Source organism: Silene latifolia, chromosome Y (assembly GCF_048544455.1).
Source record: "Silene latifolia isolate original U9 population chromosome Y, ASM4854445v1, whole genome shotgun sequence".
In the NCBI taxonomy this organism is placed as follows: Eukaryota; Viridiplantae; Streptophyta; class Magnoliopsida; order Caryophyllales; family Caryophyllaceae; genus Silene; species Silene latifolia.
In genome coordinates, this window is record NC_133538.1 from 416921916 (window position 1) to 416941498 (window position 19583).

Consider the following 19583-nt stretch of genomic DNA (forward strand, 5'->3'; position numbering starts at 1 on the left):
AATGGGCTTGTGACCCGGATTTTGACTCGACAAATGGACAGAGTTTCGACTGGGTTTTGCGCTAATCAAATGGCCTTTTTCGAAATTTTGATTAAAAAGGATTTTGATTTTTACAAAAATCGTCATCGTTTCGTTTAGAAATGGTGATCACGTAAGGTACAAACATTTATACAAGCATTATAACGGGATGCTGAGTGCATTTAAAAGGGTTTTGGTTTAAAGTGTGGGTTGCCATACCGAACCATCAAACCTAAAATCTGTGGAGAGGCTCGTACCAAACAAGAGTAAGGCCGATTCCTAGTCCATTTCCTCAAGTAGTGAAGGCCCTTAATACAAACAAGAGAAAGCATCATGGTATGGATGACGTCAATCGCTATCCATCCTTAGGCCCAAATAAGAATTAGGACCGTTTAGACGGGACGATTGGTTGAATGGGTTAGGTTGGGCCTAGGAAGGCCGAATAAAACGGTCTAGGAAGACCGAGTTATGAAAACCGACAATTGTCTTGTACAAATTATTCCCTAACCTTGTTCAAGTTTCACCCTTCGCTACACGTAAGTGTATTATCCCCAGCGGAGTCGCCAAACTGTGGACAGCGGGAGGCCCACGGAGGCGCTTGGGAGGAAGAGAACAAGCGTTTGCATTTTGTTGGAGTCGCCACCAATTTTTATGGGAAATTGGAACCGTTCGAATACCTCGGGTCATGTCAAGACACAAAGTAGTGACATGAACACAAAGCAATTGTTACCCTTAGCATTCTATGTCTAGAATGACTCTCGTGGATGCCAATGAACACGGGTGTTCACAGATATCTGGAGTAAGGGGTGAGGGTACGTATTAGGAAGCTCTTTTGATCGAACACCTAATCTCGCCCGCCTCGATAGCGGCCTCTACTAATGATTAGGGACATAATTTATACTTGATATATCGTTGATTATATGCATGCAATGCAACATCCAAGTTTTAATCCTAACATGTGAGGAATTAACTAAGTCGGTTGACAATTAGTTTAGCATACAATTGGGTCGAAGTAGGAATTTAATGCTCAATTACATGTGAAAACATACAAATGATACAAAATTCAATGATAAATACAATAAGAAAATTACGATAATGAAAATTACAATAATTACAATGGATTAGGCGATTTATGTCGAAAATACCTTTAAAACGGATAATTTGGGAAAAAGAAATAAAAGAATGAATCAACGAACAAGTCAGAAGGTGATAATACGGATATTAGTCAATTATGCGTAAGCTAATTAAACTAGGTCAAGCAACAACGGAGGTCAGAGACAGAACTAAACCTGGAACAGGCGCAGCAGGACTGCACCCTTTAGAAGAGGCGCAGCAGATGCTGCGTCTGTTCCAAGGGTGAGTTCTGGCTGTGAAGCCGGAACTGCAAATCGTTAATATAAATCAGTGATTTTAAAGGTTAATTAATAATATTTACTCGGATGAAAGTGATTATCAGGTTAAGTACATGTGATTGATGGTCATGAAAGCAATAAACATGGATGAGACGGAATAAAGACGGATTATTTACATGAAAGAATGATTGATTAGTGACATGGGTGAACTAAATAGGCTAAACATGACGAATTAATGGCAAATTAATGACGAATAAGCGATGAATATGACGATAAACAGATGAAAATATGTCAAAGGTCGAATTCCAGAAACCCGATATGAACAAATCGAATTTCTACAACCCGGATTGAATTTAATGACGAAAACCCGCAAATATGAGATTATAAGGGATTTAAGTCGAGTTTAACGATGAATTAAAACATGTTAATGATGATAATTTATGTACATGTGAAATTATTATGCTATTATATCAAAACATTGAAGAACAAACGAAAACAAACGAATTGATAACGAATTGTCAGAGGAAGAAGGAAGAAGAAAGGAAGCGAGAATGCATGCGGCCTCACGAAGAGGCGCGGAATCTGCGCTCCTTCAAGAGGCGCGCGGCGATTCTTTGCGTCCTTTCTCGGCAGTCTGTCTTCCGGAAATCCGCAAAAAGAGGTTTTAAAGCACGGTTTTAAAAATCGGTTTTAAGAGATATTTTCGACACAAACCTTACATTAGTGATACAAAAAGTAAATAACAATAAATAAAGAAGGATTTACACCCTCCGACTTACATGTTTGACGAAACGAGATGAACTAAGATATCGATTAGTGATGCTCGACGCGAATGTAAAGAAAGTGCCCTCGTAAGAGGAAAACGATTAGATTAATTAAGTTGATTGATTGTGGAGTTGGTCAAATTGGTCGGTCATGCAAACGAGGCTGGTACTCAGAAGGATCCGAGCTTACGTGGTCGAAAGTTCAAGCACGTAGACGCCAAAAAGTAAGAACAAAGGTCTAGAATGCAAAGGGAGAAGAGAAGGGCGGACACTCGCGTGAGAAATATGAGGAGCGAAAGCTCCTATTTATACTAATCACGTGAAGGAATTAGGGTTTCGGGGAGTCTTTGGAAGTGAATCTCGGAAAGATATGAAAAAGATACGAAAATTACGCAGAAAAGGACCTGGGAAGAGGCGCAGCAGCCACTGCGTCTCTTGGAAGGGGCGCAGCACTTGCTGCGTCTGTTCCCAAGTGGTTTCCTCCTACGGAAGAAAGATTTCCGTGTTTAAGTTATGTAAGGACGGAATAATTTGGTTTTCCTTAATATCTTATGTGAATATTACGGGAAATTGTTTACCAAAGGATAAAGATTGTGAAATATTTATAAAATATGGAATAGAAATATCCGGAACGTTCCAGAACATTCTGACTCGGGATTTAACGGTTATCAGAAAATTAAGACGGTTTTAGGCCCGGACTCCAAATGTACTCTAATTACTGTCAAAACGACCGTATCGGCACGTAGATGACAACTAAGAGGTAGACATTAGTGTTTGAGCAATCACTTGACGATAAACTTACGAACTGTCATAAATCGTTCCGCGTAGCAAACATGCGGCTCAATCATCACCGGGTGGTTTGCGAGAGGTGCAGAAATGAGGTATCTACAATCGCACATTGCAAATTCTACAAAAGGAATCTAAGTAAATTGTGATAAAATGATCAACGTAGGGATTAAGGGTGAATCCCTCTACAAATGACTTTATCACAAGTTATGCAATAACAGTGGGAGCGTCTTTCAAGTTAAAGAGCCCAAGTCTAGTAAGAAGTCTATACATATACTTAGATAAATTCATGTCATTGGAGATGACATTGAATAGAAGGAAATAGCAATTGAAAAAGTTGGAATACATGGATATCGGGTATATCCAGTAGCCAAGCTTTTATTGCATTTTAACTAGTGTTAATAATACACTAAAGATTATAAGATATGAAGTAGTAATAGTATATTGACTATTCATATGTGATAATCGCATTTATCGTTTGAGTTTCATTAAAACTCACTCGTTACCTTGTCGTATCCGAATGGGTTGTAGAGACAAATTGAACCCTATTAAAGTGAACTGGATTGACATGGTATTCGCCCCTAGTTACTTATATGAGGTGAAGTCTCGAAGTGACTAGAGTGTGATGCGATTGATGGCAAGTTCAAGTGCCATAGAGTCATATGGGATGACTAGTCGATCACATAGGCAGACTGTATGGGACACTCTGTCGGGCAGTGACTGCTTATAGAGTTCTGGTAATTCATAAAGCCTGGTCGTGGCAAGAGCTACTATAGTATTCTTATGAGTCAATTCTTTTGACTAGAGACTATTCGCCCAAGTTGGCACAGATTTAAGATTAGCTTTGATTTATACTCTACGATTCCGTAAATGAGGTCAAACTGGGTATATTTTGGGTTATGATGGACTGTGGCTGAACGAAGGGAATAGGGCGATAGGAATTGTTCACCCCTTGTCAGGGTTGTTTGAAATCTCAAGGCCACTCGAGGAGTAGTTAACTGGAAATGTGTGGCCACGCTCGGAAGGTATCTATAGTAGATAATTCCGGTCAGACAGTTACTCTCCAGATCGAGGAAACCACTCAAGATATGATCAAGTGTAAGTACGACCTGCAAGACACCTTACATTGAGTGGGAGATTGTAATAGGACAAGAGAATTGGTGACGCACACTTGTCTCGGACAAGTGGGAGATTGTTGAAAAATGTGTCCTCAACAATAGTGCGATCACATGATTTAATATCATAATTAAATTTCATATTAAGAATACGTAAGGGATGATTCATTTATATAGTCAACTGATCAACATTAATCGGTAACGATTGGCTTGTTAGAGTTTGACGTTACTGTCGTGGGACGGTGGTGGTCAGTTGATCCCTTAAGGTCACACCTAAAGGATGATGCCCTAATCTGTAAAGTTGATTAATTGTATGACGATACAAGTTAATCAATTCCTTAAAATTAAACAATTTACTTGTGAGAGAGAATATTGATATCTTATTGTAATGGGATTAAATAAGATTTATTTTGGTAATAAAAATGCTTTATTACTAAACTTGTTTATTGTTTGAGAAACAATAGAGATAAGAATGAATGGTTAATTATAATTAGAAGATGTTGTGAATTATAACTAAATGACCCATTTTATTTATGTGATCAAGTATCACTAGTCAATTTGTTGAATGTAATTTAATTAATTTATAAAATGACATTTATGTGATAAATATGCATTAAATTAATTAATAACATGTAAAATACTACATGTGACATATTGTGTGACAAATGACAAATTGACAAAATAAAATGGTAGTCCATTTTATACATATGGACCGAAATGAAGGTAGTGGTAGTGGATTGTGGTTGATTTATTTTATGAGATAAAATATTTGTAATGATACCTAGTCTAACTAGCTAGCATACCTATACATTTAGATAAGAACAAAAGGAAAAAGGGAAGGACCATATATTGGTCCATATACTCCCCAAAACCGGTACACCCTTCTTACTCCCAAGGGGACTTTTGTTTTTGTTCTCTAATTCATTCTCTTTATGCATGTTCAAGATATTCACATGCATTTTTCTCTCTACTCCTTCATCTTTCTCTAAAAACTTGAGAAATCTTTATTCAAATTGTTCAATGAGATTACTAATATTATTAGTGTAATATATGAGTATTAGTAATCAATTTTAAGGTAAACTACTAAACAAATATCTAGCACATAATATTTAGTAGAGATAAGGGATAATCTTAGGTGCAATCAAGAGGAGTGGCTTCTATACTTGAAGTCTTTGGAGGATCATCCTATTATTCATTATAGCTCAAGAACAAGTGAAGGTAGGAGACCTTACTTGTGCCCATAAATCCGAAATTTACAATGTAAGGGACATTGTTTTCTTATAAATCTCTTATTTTGTTATGCATGCACTAGATCTAAAGAACAAATAATTAAAAAGTTAATTAGTACATTATTATAGGAGTCTAATAATAGGTATATAAACCCTAACATATTCCACACCGCCAGTGGGGGACCGCAGCCGTTCCCACCTAAGCCCCGCTCATCTCATCCGAGCGATAACCCATGTTCCTTAATGTGCACATCCCCTCTGTGGCAGGCTCCACAAAGGGCAAATCAAGGGCGTAAAGCCACTCCCGCAAATGACTCCACTCGGGCAAGGACGCACCTCGAGTACCACAGACAAACAATCACAACCAACTACATTATACAACAACCACCAATTACCAATTTCAATACGATATGAACTAACAACAATCAACAACCATCAACAACATCATGTAATCAATAACCGAGTAGGGAAACCCTACCCGGAGTAAGCAACCACGAGACCGTCACAAGCAGCTAATCAGTAATGCTCCTCTACGAAACCTCCCTCTATAAATACATATTCATACAATTACCATCTAAACAACATAATACTCCCAAAACCCCCAATTTTACCCAATTAGGGTTTTAAACAAACTCAACGAAACAGTATAAAATCTATACAAGAATCTTACCCTTGACGCGACGAACTCAACGGCGTAAAGAACACGACGATCCGACAACCTTAGCCTTTGGGATTTGATAATAACGCAAAGAATGAAACAACGTACTCTTTTCTCTCTTTGAAAGGTTTTTAGAAAAGTGAAAAGTGATTAAGAGAGATGACGGAACCCTTAAATACTAATCACGCGTTATTAACAAAACCCGGCTAAAATAACCTGTAAGACCAACTTACTCGATCGAGTAAGTGACTTACTCGATCGAGTGCCCCTTACTCGATCGTGTGTCACACGTACTCGATCGAGTACCCATCAGGCAGACTACTGTTTCGTATAAAGATATAATTACTCGACAGAGTAAGCCCTACTCGATAGAGCACCCATAGACATAAAAAACCGTAGTATTACACTGAGTTTCTACATTACAATAACTGTAAATACCAGAAAATATTATTCTCAGTAAAAAACTAAGTAAACTATAAAATAACTACATATCTTCATTAAAATGACCAAGTATATACATTTTTCCATTGAACGTCAATTATCTGCTTCTATCGTGATTCAACCTACAAATCACCAAAAAGCAGAATATTACTTACCAGAACACCCAAGAAGTAACTACAAGATAAAATACCTGAGTTTTAGTAATACAATAACTGGGTTAAAATAATACAATAATCGAGATGTAATGTTACAACAACTAACGAGTGAACAAGAAATTTGAATATATTTGAGTTTCATCTTAATACAATAACACAATTTATTCATTACAATAACTCAGTTTCTACATTACAATAACTACCAATACCAGAATTTCTACATTAGAATAATTGAGTTTACTAAGTTTCTACGTTATAATAACTAAGTTTCTATATTACAATAACTGAATTTCTGCATTTGAATAACTATTAAATAACCACGTTTTTCATTATGATAACTGAATTTCTACATTCAACTAGACATTTTATCAAACAGTTGGTGTGCTAATCTAGATTACAAACAATTTTTCAGGATTATGATAATAAATCATCAATCAAATGTCAACGCTATAATAAACAACCATACTAACGGAGTAGCAATTGAAATAACTCGTAAAATAACATATATTGACTTATATAATCTACGCTTACCTTCGTTTTGTCGATTCGCGCTAGGGTTTCTGCAAATTTTGGGCAAAAATTGACGATTGATACGTGTATCAATCAAATAGAACGAAGATAATGAATTAACTTTGTGTTTTCGACTTGAATTACTCAGTTTTTGTGAAGATTTGATTGAATAATGTTATGAAATTGAAGAAAATAGGAAAAAGAGAGAAAGAATAAAGAAAATAAGGAAGAAAAAGAAAGAAGATTAGGAGAATTTTTTTGATCTAATCGCAACCCTTGATCTTGTTAGATCCAATGGTATATAAATGCGGAGCTAACCCACGAAAAGTGGCAAACTCACCAGATCCAATGGTATATAAATGCCTAGTCATTTGCTAATCACTTCACCAATTTTCTTTCTTTCTCTTTTTTTTTAAAAGAAATAAAGGAACTCCTTACTCTCTTGTTCACCATTTGTTCCATGAGATAGCAGCCAACCAAGCCGTTATTGCTTATCATTTTCATTGCTCTTTAATTATTCATTCTTAGTTCAAGAGTAAGACTAATTGCTCTTTAATTCTTCTTTTAATTATTTTTTATATGGTTCTCACCACATATTTATATTCTTTTTGTAGGTTACAAAGGAGATCCATACAAGCATGAATACCTTATTGATTCGGATTGCGATTAGAAGTAACGCGTGATGGGTGACTCGATATTTCATTAAGTTGAATGATGTAGTTGCATGTATTATTCAATTTTGATATTTTATTATGATTTTGTGACTTAATTATATTTTAAAATTTCTATTCTTTTGATCCGAAATTTCTGGTATTATTCTTAATGTCAAATGTTTATATTTATGAGATCTATCATAATCACATGTGTTAGAAATGAAATCGTTTTTATTATTGCTCTATTGCGACAATTTGAGTTTTAAATTTCTAAACAATTATTAATTTCGTTTTAATTATTATAAACAAGTCCTATGACATATTTTATGACTTTGTATGATAAGAGTTTCGTTCCTATATTTTATTTATTAGTTATTAGCCTTATTTCATTATTTTGGTCGATTTGGATCCAATTATGCTTTAAATTTTTTTCATTACTTTTAACCTATGAAAATTATATTTTTGGCTCTTATAACTCATTTTGAAATGAGATTAGTTTTTGTATAAATTGATTTGGGTCCAAAGTATTTTTGATTGGTTAAATGATGTTTTATCGGTTTTACGATTAATCGGTTTTTATTACGTTTTAAAAAACATTTAAAGTGATAAATTCACGAAACATTATCTGATTACTGTTCATATTATTTTCTGCCATAATATTAAATTTCGTGAATTTATCATGTCAAATGATATTTAAAATGTAATAAAAACCTATTAATCGTAAAACCGATTAAACACCATTTAACCAATTAAAACTACTTTCTGCCAAATAAATTTTTACAAGTTTTTTTATCATTTCACAATGAATTATAAGATCCAAAAATATAATTTTTATAGGTTATAAGTAATGAAAACAGTTTTTAGCATAATTGGATCCAAATCGACCAAAGCAATGAAATATGACTAATAATTACTAAGTAAAATATACTCCGTATGAACGAAACTCTTATCATCTAAACTCATAAAATATATCATACAAATTGCTTATAATAATTAAAACTAAATTCATAATTGTTTAGTAATTTAGAACCCTAATTGTCGAAATAGAGCAATAAAAGCAATAATAAAAGCAATTTCATTCTGATACATGTGATTATGATAGATCTCATAAATATAAACATTTGACATTAAAAATAACACCATAAATTTTGGATCAAAATAATAGAAGTTTCGAAATATAATTAAGTCATTAAATCATAATAAAGCATCAAAGTTGAATAATACATGCAACTACATCATTCAACTTAATGAAATATCGAGTCAGCCATTACGTGTTACCTTTAATCGCAATCTGAATCAATAAGATATTTGTTCTTGTCTGAATCTCCTTTGTAAACTATAAAAAGAATATAAATATATGATGAAAACCATATAAAAAGTTAATTAAAAAAATAATTAAAGAATAATTAGTTTTACCCTTAAATTAAGGATGAGTAATTGAAGAGCAATGAAAATGATAAGCAATAATGGCTTGGTTGGATGCTATCTCACGGAACAAATGGTGAACAAGAGAGTAAGGAGTTCCTTTCTTTTTTTTTAAAAGAGAAAGAAAGAAAAGTGGTGATATAATTAGCAAATGACTAGGCAAAAGAACAAAATGTTAATTCCCCTTTTTTACGATTCAAATGGAGGAACAAAAAGTTGTTTCCTAAGTTAAGATGATCACAAGGTCAAAATAAGGGAACAAAATATATGGCCTAATATATAATTGTGTATCAATAAATGAAACATACCATGTTGTTTTCAAGAGAGTCACACAGCAAGATGCTTGGGTGCCACAAGAGAGTCACACAGCAAGATGCTTGGGTGCCAAGCTCATTTTTTCAAAACGTAGTTACTTATTAATGTATAAATTTTATTCTTTTATGAACTTTTTTTCATAAATTTTCACACCTTACCCTTGTAAAAAAAACAAATTCTTTCTTCTTCTCTCCCCTATAAGAAATTCAATAAATCCTCAAATTTCTCAATTACAAATCTTAATTTTCATAGTATTAATCAAGTGATAATTACTAATTTTGACCTCACTAATCACCGCAACAAATCTTTTTTGTATCAAGTTAAATAGATCTAAATCAAAATAGGGGAGATAAAATTAGGGTTTTTAAAATTAAGGTTGATGGGGAGGGGGTGGCATGGGAGGGTGCTGATGGTAGTCGTCTGGTCGGTGGAGGCGTCGGCGGTTAGTCGACGTTCAAGGAGAAGCGGGGGCCTGAGGTGCTCGAGAGAGTGAACGAGGGTGGTGGCAGAGGTTGAGAAGTTGGAGGGGTGGCGGGTCTTGGTGGTCTGGGCGGGCAAGGGCGCGTGAGGGAGAGGATTGGTCTGGCAGTCACAAGGGAAGGGCGGTTGGTGAGGGTGGCATGGTGATTGGTGGTGGTGGGGCAGGTGGTGGTTACAAACTAGAGGATGAGTTGAGAAAATGGAAGAACATAGATGTTTGAATGGAGGGGTAAAATGGTCATTATATCCATAATTGAATAAAACCCGCCCATGAATGATTACTACCCTTTTCAAAATATTGATTTTAAATGAACAAAAAAAATAATAGTCGGCCCGTTAAAGAAATCGGACTGGAAATTGACTAAGAACGGATTTAATTAAAGAATTAAATCAAAATCGTAAATTAAAGAATAAGAATTAAATCTCTTAAATAAAAATAAAAATATGAGATTAAAAATTAATATGAATAAATAGGAGTTCAATAGAAATAAAGAAGTTCAATGAATTAACTCGAAATAGAATTAGAATACGGATTAAATGAAAAAATAAAACGAAGCTCAAATAATTAGAAATTATTACAATAAGTCTCGAAAACAATGGAATATTCGAGACATCAGAGAGTTTAAGAATTCAAAGGAAGAAAAACTAATTGCTTGGGAATAAATTTCGAGCCATACGAATTAAATTGTAATCGGAAATAAAATACGATTATTAAATTAGAAAAATGGCGGGTGTCAACGTAGGTTTTGGGAGGTCCGAAGAGAATCCCATTGATCTCATTCGTTTCTTCGACATCAATTTGACATTACGAGGAAAGCTCTCGATCCTTTCGCTCTCTTCACACCAATACCAGGAACCGCTCATGAGGAGGGTTATATCCGCTGGCATATACCACCACATGGGTGGATTTTCCTCAATACAAACAATGCTTCTAGAGGTAACCCAGGGCCGGCCGGCTGCGATGATATTTTTCGAGACGATTCTGGTAACTTCCTTAATACTTATACCTTTTCTTGTAGTGTCTGTTCATCGATGCATGAAAGCAAAAATGCGCGCTCTTGTTGTCGGTCTTGAGCATGCTAGGTCCCTCGAAATTAGGAAGCTAATGGTGATATGGATAACTTGTCTTGTGTGAGTTTTATCCGTCAAAAACAGCTTATTAGCAACAGCCTTCATCCTTTAGTTCAAAGAAGCATCAAGCTTATAAATATGGAGGATTGGACAGTTGAGATAGGCTATGTTTTTGGCGAGTCAAGGGCTTGAGAAGCTTCCGGTCCAGTGGGTCCGTAAAGCCGAGCATCGGACTAGCTTGCCAATGAAGGAGTCAACTCTGACACTACCGCTTCTTACTTTGATTCTCCTCCAGATGGCATTCACACGATTCTTCGTGAAAGATTTGTTAGGGGTTGCTTATCCCCGTCTAGTTCCTTTTTAGTTCTATTATTGTATTGGAGGAAAGACCTGGCAAACGGGTCAATCGGGTCGGGTCAGTTCAGTCTCTCATTGATTTCAGGTTAATTCGGGTCGGGTCGGGTCATTTCGGGTTTCAGACCTTCTTCGGGTTTATTGGTCAGGTCTGTTTCGGGTCAAGCGGGTCGGGTTAATTCGCGTCAGGTCATTTTCGGGTCAATGAATAAAAGAGAAAAGGCAATTTCAAGCCTTTTCAGTTCAATTAGAGTTATGTTTTGTCGGGTCATTTTCGGGTTTGGTAGTTTCAGATCAGGTCATTTTCGGGTCCGATCAGTTACAGGTCAAGAAAGCTCGGGTCATGTTCGGGTCGGGTCGGGTCAATTCGAACTGCGGGTCACATTCGGGTGATGTAGTTCGGGTCAATTTCGGATTTCGAGTCAGCTTTTTTCTTGTCGGGTCAATCGGATTGGGTTGCTTTTGCCAAGTCTAATCGGGGCTTAGCCTAGACCTGGAAAAATCAACCCGGCCCGAAAAGGCTGACCCGAAATACGAAATCGACCCGAACTGCCGCACTCGAATGACACCTGAATCCCGACTTAACCCGACCCGACCCGAAAATAACCCGAGCTTTCATGGACCCGTAACAGACCTGACCCGGAATGACTTGATTTGAAACCACCCAACCCGAAAATGACCCGACAAAACATAAGTTTAATTGGCCTCAAAAGACTTGAAATGCCTTTTTTTATCTAAATCGTTGACCCGAAATGACACGGCCCGAAACAACCCGACCCGCATTACCCGAAAATGACCCGACAAACATACCCGAAACAACCCGGAAGGACCCAATCCGACTTGAACTAACCCGATAACGTGACAAACCCGAGCTGACCCGACCCGAATTGACCTGACCCGAGCCCGACCCGATGACCCATTTTGCAGGTCTAGCTTAGTGTAACGAGCCGCCAATGCCTAAAAATTGCGCGCGTAATCCGTTCACTTCGAGCCCTTAGATTTTATGTTTCTACATATGTATATTTATTTCTGTTTTTATAGTCATGTAGTACTCCAAGATTACTTCCTGCGTGTCGAATCTTGGACCTAGCTTTTTATTTTAAGATACGTTTTTAGGCGTTTAGAAAACGTATCGCTATTCTGCACATTCAATGTTTCCTGCTACCAGGCTTGTAATATCGAATTTCCCTCTTTGGGGAGTACTAGTCAATCAATCTGCTTCCCACCCAATTCCCTTCTTATTGTTTGTTGCTTGCATTCTTATGAATGACTCTTGCCTTCATAACTTACTAATAAGCATGTGTGTGTAGACCGTTGATGATCGAGACTAGGATCCCGACACTCGCAAACCGAGACCGATTACGAATGCTCTAGTGCTTGACGCTCTCGCTAGCATTCTTGTCGTGAGTTTAGACAAGGGTGCGTTCCACCACCTGGCTCAATGTTCGGACCGTGACATTTGGTATCAGAGCTCGGTCTTCATGACGGGCTACTGCATACGATGGCAGGAAGGACCATAGAACCGAGTGATAACAAATGCGGCACTAAGGCTATAGTGGCTGCCTTAGAGAAATTGATGGACGAGAAAATTCCATCGTTAGAGGCTCTGCTTGTGAGTTTGGGGAATACTCACCATGCCATAAAGAGGTACGAGGCTCGCGTGGTGACCATTGAAAAGGCGATTTCGAAAGAATATAACGAGGAGGTGGGCTACCTCCACGAAAAACTCTCTCAACTTGAGAACATGTGTAATACCTTGGTGAAAGTGGCCGCAGCCGGGAGTTTCGGTGGAGCTCCCAAGGTGAAGTCGCCTACACCTCACAAGTATAGTGGGGCGAGAGACTCGAAGAAGGTCGATAACTTCCTCTTAGACATGGAACAGTACTTCCGAGTGAGCATGCTCGACGAGAGTCTGAAAGTCAGCACTGCGAGTATGTACTTAATGGATGATGCCAAACAATGGTGGCGCTCGAAATACGCCACGATCGAGTTAGGTACCGTTGTGCTAGAGTCATAGGACGACTTCAAACGACTCTTCAAGGAGCAATTCTACCCGTAGAACACCGATTTCCTAGCTCGAAGAAAATTAAAGAGCTTGAAACACATAGGCTCGATTCGTGATTACGTGAAAGCTTACTCGACGTGTATGTTGGAGATTGCCGACATGACCGAGAAGGATCGAGTGATCCAGTTTATCGATGGCTTGAAAGAGTGGGCTCAACGAGAGACCATGCGACAGAGGCCAGAGTCCCTGTCGGTTGCGATGACAGCGGCCAAAAGACTGGTCGATTACTACATGGAGCGTGAAGCCGCCCAAAAGAAGGGATTCTCTGTAGCGAGCGGAAGTCACCCAAAACTTGGAGGAACGACTCCACAAGCAAGACCTCCCCCTATGGGAAACAGTCGGTTTCGTCAAGGGGGTGACAATAGAAGGTGGGGTACAACCAATTCTACTCTAAGCTCTTCTAAAGGGAGTACTTCAGAAGCGTCCACTGCTAGAAAGCCGTTTGCCTATTTCCTTTGTAAAGGACCACACTGAATGTCCGAGTGCCTACACTAGGGAGAGTTCAACACTCTCAAGAAGAGTTTGTCTAAGATGTCGGTGGAATCAAACCCCGAAGGGACAGACCACGATGCAGAGGGGATTGATTGATGCGTGTATTTTATATAAGGTTTTTACCTCATTTTTACACGCATTTCTGTACTATTTTACGTGGCATCTAGCTACAAATACCCTCGAATAGTCTACTTTGGTTCATCTTGTATAAATTGCAGATACAGACCGGAAAGAAGATAAATCGAGCCTAAACTCGTCCCATTTGCATACATTTATGGAGAATAAGGAATCGGAGCTTGGAATCTAGCACTTTGAAGACGTGTGAGCTGATTTCGGAAGGTGTCGAAGTGCCTTATGTGCTAATATAGCTCGATCGACCACTTTTCTAGTCGATCGAATGCTTTATACGATGAAGATCACTCGATCGAGTTGCTCTCATACTCGATCGAGAAGGACATTATACGGAGTTACTCGATCGAACGGTTTTTCCATTCGATCGAGGGGATCTGTTGCATAGTTACTCGATCGAGTGATTTTATTCCATTCGATCGAGAGGTTTTACCCTTCAGCCGTGTTTTCGCCTTATTTCATATGGACTTTTGTAATTAGGCTTATTAATTAGGTTTATTAGGTGGATTTTTGATAGATTATCATCATACAGACTGCGTAACTTTACTTCGGCTTCCTCACTTCTTCTCTTGACTTTTTACTCTCTTTTCTACCCTAGACTACTCGGATTCGGAATTGGTAATCGGTACATTTACTCCTTTTATTTCTTAATCATAATTGCTATTTTAATTCTCCCCTTTTCTTGTTGATTTTCATTATTGCTTTATTCGATCTTTCTATTTTTATTGTTATCATGTTTAATTTATATTATCTATGCATTATTATTGTTGATTCGATGATGATACATAGCTAATTCTCTTTTTCTAAGACTAGAGAATCCATGATTATGAAGGAGTAGTAATTGATTTATTAGGTTAATGCCTGTGTAGTCTTTGTTGTTAATCGCTGCAATTAATTGTTTCTGTCTAATTGAGTCGACGTAATTAGTCATTTAATCATAGTAAACCTTGACCTGGACCGGAAGGTTGGAAAGGGTGAGACTCGTAGCGAACATTAGGGTACCGTAGTGAGGGTGGAAGCTAAGCTATTTGTGCTTTAGGGCGAATTGAGACCGGAAGAAGATATTCACTGCCCCATAGACCATACTTGCATTGACTAGAGACCTAGATTGCTTGACTGAATGATCATGGTGAACCGACTGTCTTAGCTGCTTTCTCCTTATTTACTTGATCTTTATTCTCTTGCCTTTTTCTCTTCCTTAATCTCTTTAGTTTAGAACAACAAATTCAAACCCCCAATTTGGTTACCGTGACGGACTTAGTAAAGTTGACATTTTTCCATCTCCCTATGGAGATCGACCCGACTTCCCTAGCTATATTAGTTAGAGCCAGTTGGTTATTTTTGATAGGTATACGACTGCCCTGTCAGTGATGATGATGAGGCGAGTGAACAAGGGGAAATGGCTCAGATGGGTGCGGTGCATATGATGTGTTCAATGGGAAAAGGTGTCGAGCGCTCTGAAACCAAGTCCACAGAACTGATGTACGTGGAAATAAGTATCAATGGGAAGTCCATTCGAGCCATGATAGATTGGGCTGGAAAACTTGATTTCACCAGCGTCCCGATGGATGATTTCAAGAACGTCCTTGAAATAGATTACTTGAAGCGAACCCTGACCTTCTTGGCGCCCCACAATGGGTCTCTAATGATGGTCGATCAAACCATGTCTTGTGAAAGTCGTAGAAGGTGAGAGAAAGCTGAAGGGACCGCTCCTCTCAGCGATGCAATTGAAGAGGGGACTCCAAAAGGGAAAACAAATGTACCTGTGTACTGTGTCCATGAAAGAGGACACTTCTGCTGAATCCGTGGAACCACAAGTCCAGGAAGTGTTGGAGGATAACAAGGACGTGATGCCAGATCATTTGCCTATGAGTCTACCGCCACGACGGTGGGTGGACCATCAAATTGAGTTAATTCCAGGGACAATACCTCCTGCTCGAGGGCCATACCGGATGGCACCCCCAGAGTTAGGTGAACTACGAAAGCAGCTAGATGCTCAGGGTCAATTCGACCTTCTAAAGCTCCATATGGAGCTCCCGTGCTCTTTCAAAAGAAACAGGACGGTAGTCTGAGATTGTATATCGACTATCGGGCCTTGAACAAGCTGACGATGAGAAACCGCTATCCCATCCCTTTGGTAGCTGACTTGTTCGATCAGTTATAAGGCGTCGTGTACTTCACCAAGTTAGATCTGGGATCCGGATATCATCAAGTCCGAATCGCCGAAGGAGATGAGCCAAAGACTGCTTGTGTGATGAGATATGGGTCATTTGAATAGTTGGTCATGCCTTTTAGCTTGACTAACGCACCTGCAACGTTTTGCATGTTGATGAATCATGTGTTTCAAGAGTACTTGGACAAATTCGTAGTGGTGTACCTGGACGATATCGTTGTGTATAGCCGCTCATTGACCAAACACACAGAACACTTGAGGCTTGTGTTAGTGAAACTCCGAGACAACCACTTATTTGTCAAAAGAGAAAAGTGTGAATTTGCCCAACCCGAAGTCAATTTCCTCGGTCATATCGTGGGAAAAGGGAGACTTAGAATGGATCCGAAGAATATTACAACCATCAAAGATTGGGGAACTCCAAGAAACGTGTCCGAGCTCCGCTTCTTCTTGGGGCTAGCGAACTATTATCGGAGATTCATTAGAGAGTATTCAAAGATTGCCGCTCCACTAACCAATTTGTTGAAGAAAGATGTCAAGTGGGAGTGGTCTATCGACAGGAGAAGAGCCTTTGAGAGGCTCAAGGAAGAAGTGGTATAAGAACCGGTGTTGGCGTTGCTAGATATCACGAAACCTTTCGAAGTCGAGACAGATGCGTCCGACTTTGCCCTTGGAGGAGTACTCCTCCAAGGGGGTCACCCCGTGGCCTTTGAGAGCAGAAAGTTGAATGGGGGCAAGAATCGGTATATTGTCCAAGAGAAGGAACTCCTAGCCATTGTTCATTGCCTACGGGGATGGAGGCACTATCTCTTAGGGTTGAAGTTCGTCGTCAAGACTGACAACACTGCAGCATCCCACTTTTTAACTCGGCCCAAGCTCAATAGGCGACAAGCAAGATGGCAGGAATTGTTGGCTGAGTTTGATGTGGAATTCGCTTACCGACCAGGAGCATCAAATAGGGTCGCTGATACCCTAAGTCAAAGGTGCGACCTGTCTACGTTGCACACGATTGCCCATTTGTCTACCACCATGGTAGGCACAAATATTCGAGATCATGTAAGAGAGCACCTCGATCAAGACCCAGTAGCGAGGACTCTGAAACAATTAGCCATCGAAGGGAGGACTCGCAAGTTCTGGATGGAGAGGATGGACTTCTATTCTCGAAGGGACGTCGGATTTTTGTTCCAAAGGCGGCAGGATTGCGGAAGATTGTCTTACAAGAGTGCCATGATACATTGTGGGCGGGTCAGCCGGGATGGCAAATAACCTATGTCTACTGAAGCGGAGCTACTACTGGCCACAGATGAAGGATGATGTTATGGAGTACACTAAGACCTCCCTTATTTGCCAACAAGATAAGGGAGAGAAGAAGAAACCAGGAGGGCTTCTAAATCCGTTACCAGTGTCGACCGACCATGGGAAAGCATCTCTATGGACTTCATATCTGGGTTGTCGAAGGTGGGGGCGTTGAGTATAATCCTTGTCATTGTGGACCGGTTCTCGAAGTATGCAACCTTCATTCCTCTTCTGAAGGCTTGTAGCGCTGAAGAAACAGCCACGATGTTCTCCAGACATGCCGTGAAATATTGGGGGCTACCTCAAAGTATAGTCAGTGACCGCGACTCTCGCTTCACGGGACTATTTTGGGGTGAGTTGTTCAAGCTCTTAGGTTCAAGTCTTCGGATGTCATCAAGCTACCATCCTCAAACGGATGGCCATACCGAACGGTTTAACAGCATGATAGAATAATACCTGCGACACTTTGTGGGAGTAACTCAAATGGAGTGGGTGCGACTCCTTGATGTTGCTCAATTCTGCTTTAATGTTCAGACGAGCTTCTCTTCCAATAAGAGCCCGTTTGAACTTGTTACAGGTCAACAACTTTTACTGCCTCCCACAGTTGAAGATGTTTATGGCGGTCGCACAAAGAAAGCTCATGAGTTCGCCAAAGAATGGTATGTGAATGCAGAGATTGCTCGAGCTTATCTGGAGAAGGCGTCACGCCGCATGGGCAGATGAGAACTGAAGACCAAGGGAGTTCCAAGTAGGCGACATGGTCATGGTGAAGTTGAATAAAGAACATATGAGATTCCTCAGGGACGAGACAAGCGGCTGGTTCGAAAGTATGAAGGCCCAATCCAAGTGATAAAGCGGATTGAAGAAGTGGCACACAAGCTCAAGCACCCTGCCTGGATGAAGTGTCACCCGGTGTTCCTGTAATACTACGGATTTTATAAGCTAAGTACTCGACCGAGTAGAGCCTACTCGGCCGAGTAGTGCCAAGAGTGTAGTTTGTTTGGGTTCTGCCGAGGAATACTCGACCGAGTATGGTGAGTACTCGACCGAGTAGAGGATACTCGGCCGAGTATACATTTTACTCGACCGAGTATCCGGTGTGACGGGTTATATTTTTTCCGCGATTGATTTAGAAAGGATTAGAGTTATTTATAAACGCAAAACAGTTTCCTATTACATTTCATAAAACCTAATCACTCAAACGACGCTCTAATCCTCTCTAAATCTCCCCTTGTGTGTGTGTGTGTGTGTGATCATAGCAAGTGCATTCATCCTTTGTTTCTTTCGTCGGTAAGTCTTTATCCCTATGTTGTTGATGATTAATTATAGGGTTTGTCTTTATTCATGAATTGGGGGAAATGGGGTTTTGCAGTTAGTGATTGGAACTATATGATTGTTATTGTAGGTGACGATGTGGTAATTGTTATGCATTTGTATGGTTGATTGCAGCGTAAGCGGATTGCGAAAAGGTAGGGTTTCCCTACTCAGTTCTTGTGTAATTGAATTGAGATATTTGTTGTATTGTGTATGATTGTTGTCTGCTGATCATCGGAGTGTTGGTGTTGTGGTGACGGTGGTGATGTGGTTGTGTTGTGACGGAAGTGGTGTTGTGACAACTGTGATGCTGTGGTATGTGTGATTGTGGTGGAGTCACTTGCGGGAGTGGCTTCACACCCTAGTTCGCCCTCCGTGGAACCCGTCACGGGAGGGGATGTGCACATTAAGCGACAGGGATTGTTAGTCGCTCGTTGATGAGCTGGACTAGGTGGGGATGGGCTGCGGTCACCCACTGGCGGCGAGGATTACCTGTTGCGATGGGTAATCTGGCAGGGCTACACACTTCGGTGTGTAGTCGGTTAATGTGTGAAATTGGGAGACCGGGGATGGAGGATGATCAGCCGGTTACATTATTTGTTTATTTTATTTGAATTATGCGGTAACTGGCCCCGTGTTGTTGTTTTGTAAAACCTGCGGTGATCCATTCGGGGATGGTGAGCAGATATGACAGGTAATGCAGATGTTTAGTTATGGGACAGGACATGGGAGACATCACTTCGAGTCTAGTTTCCGCCGTTACGAGTTTAGCCGTCAATGATTTCAGTTGT

At 39.5% G+C, this 19583-nt stretch overlaps 1 long non-coding RNA gene across 1 annotated transcript; it reads right to left on the reverse strand.

The window, feature by feature from the left end:
• Positions 1 to 6267: 6267 nt before the first annotated feature.
• On the reverse strand, positions 6268 to 7744 carry LOC141626482 (uncharacterized). Its single transcript, XR_012536065.1, has 2 exons — positions 7050 to 7744; positions 6268 to 6485 (listed from the first exon to the last, which is right to left on the reverse strand). It is a non-coding gene; the product is annotated as an uncharacterized LOC141626482 (long non-coding RNA).
• Positions 7745 to 19583: the final 11839 nt, after the last annotated feature.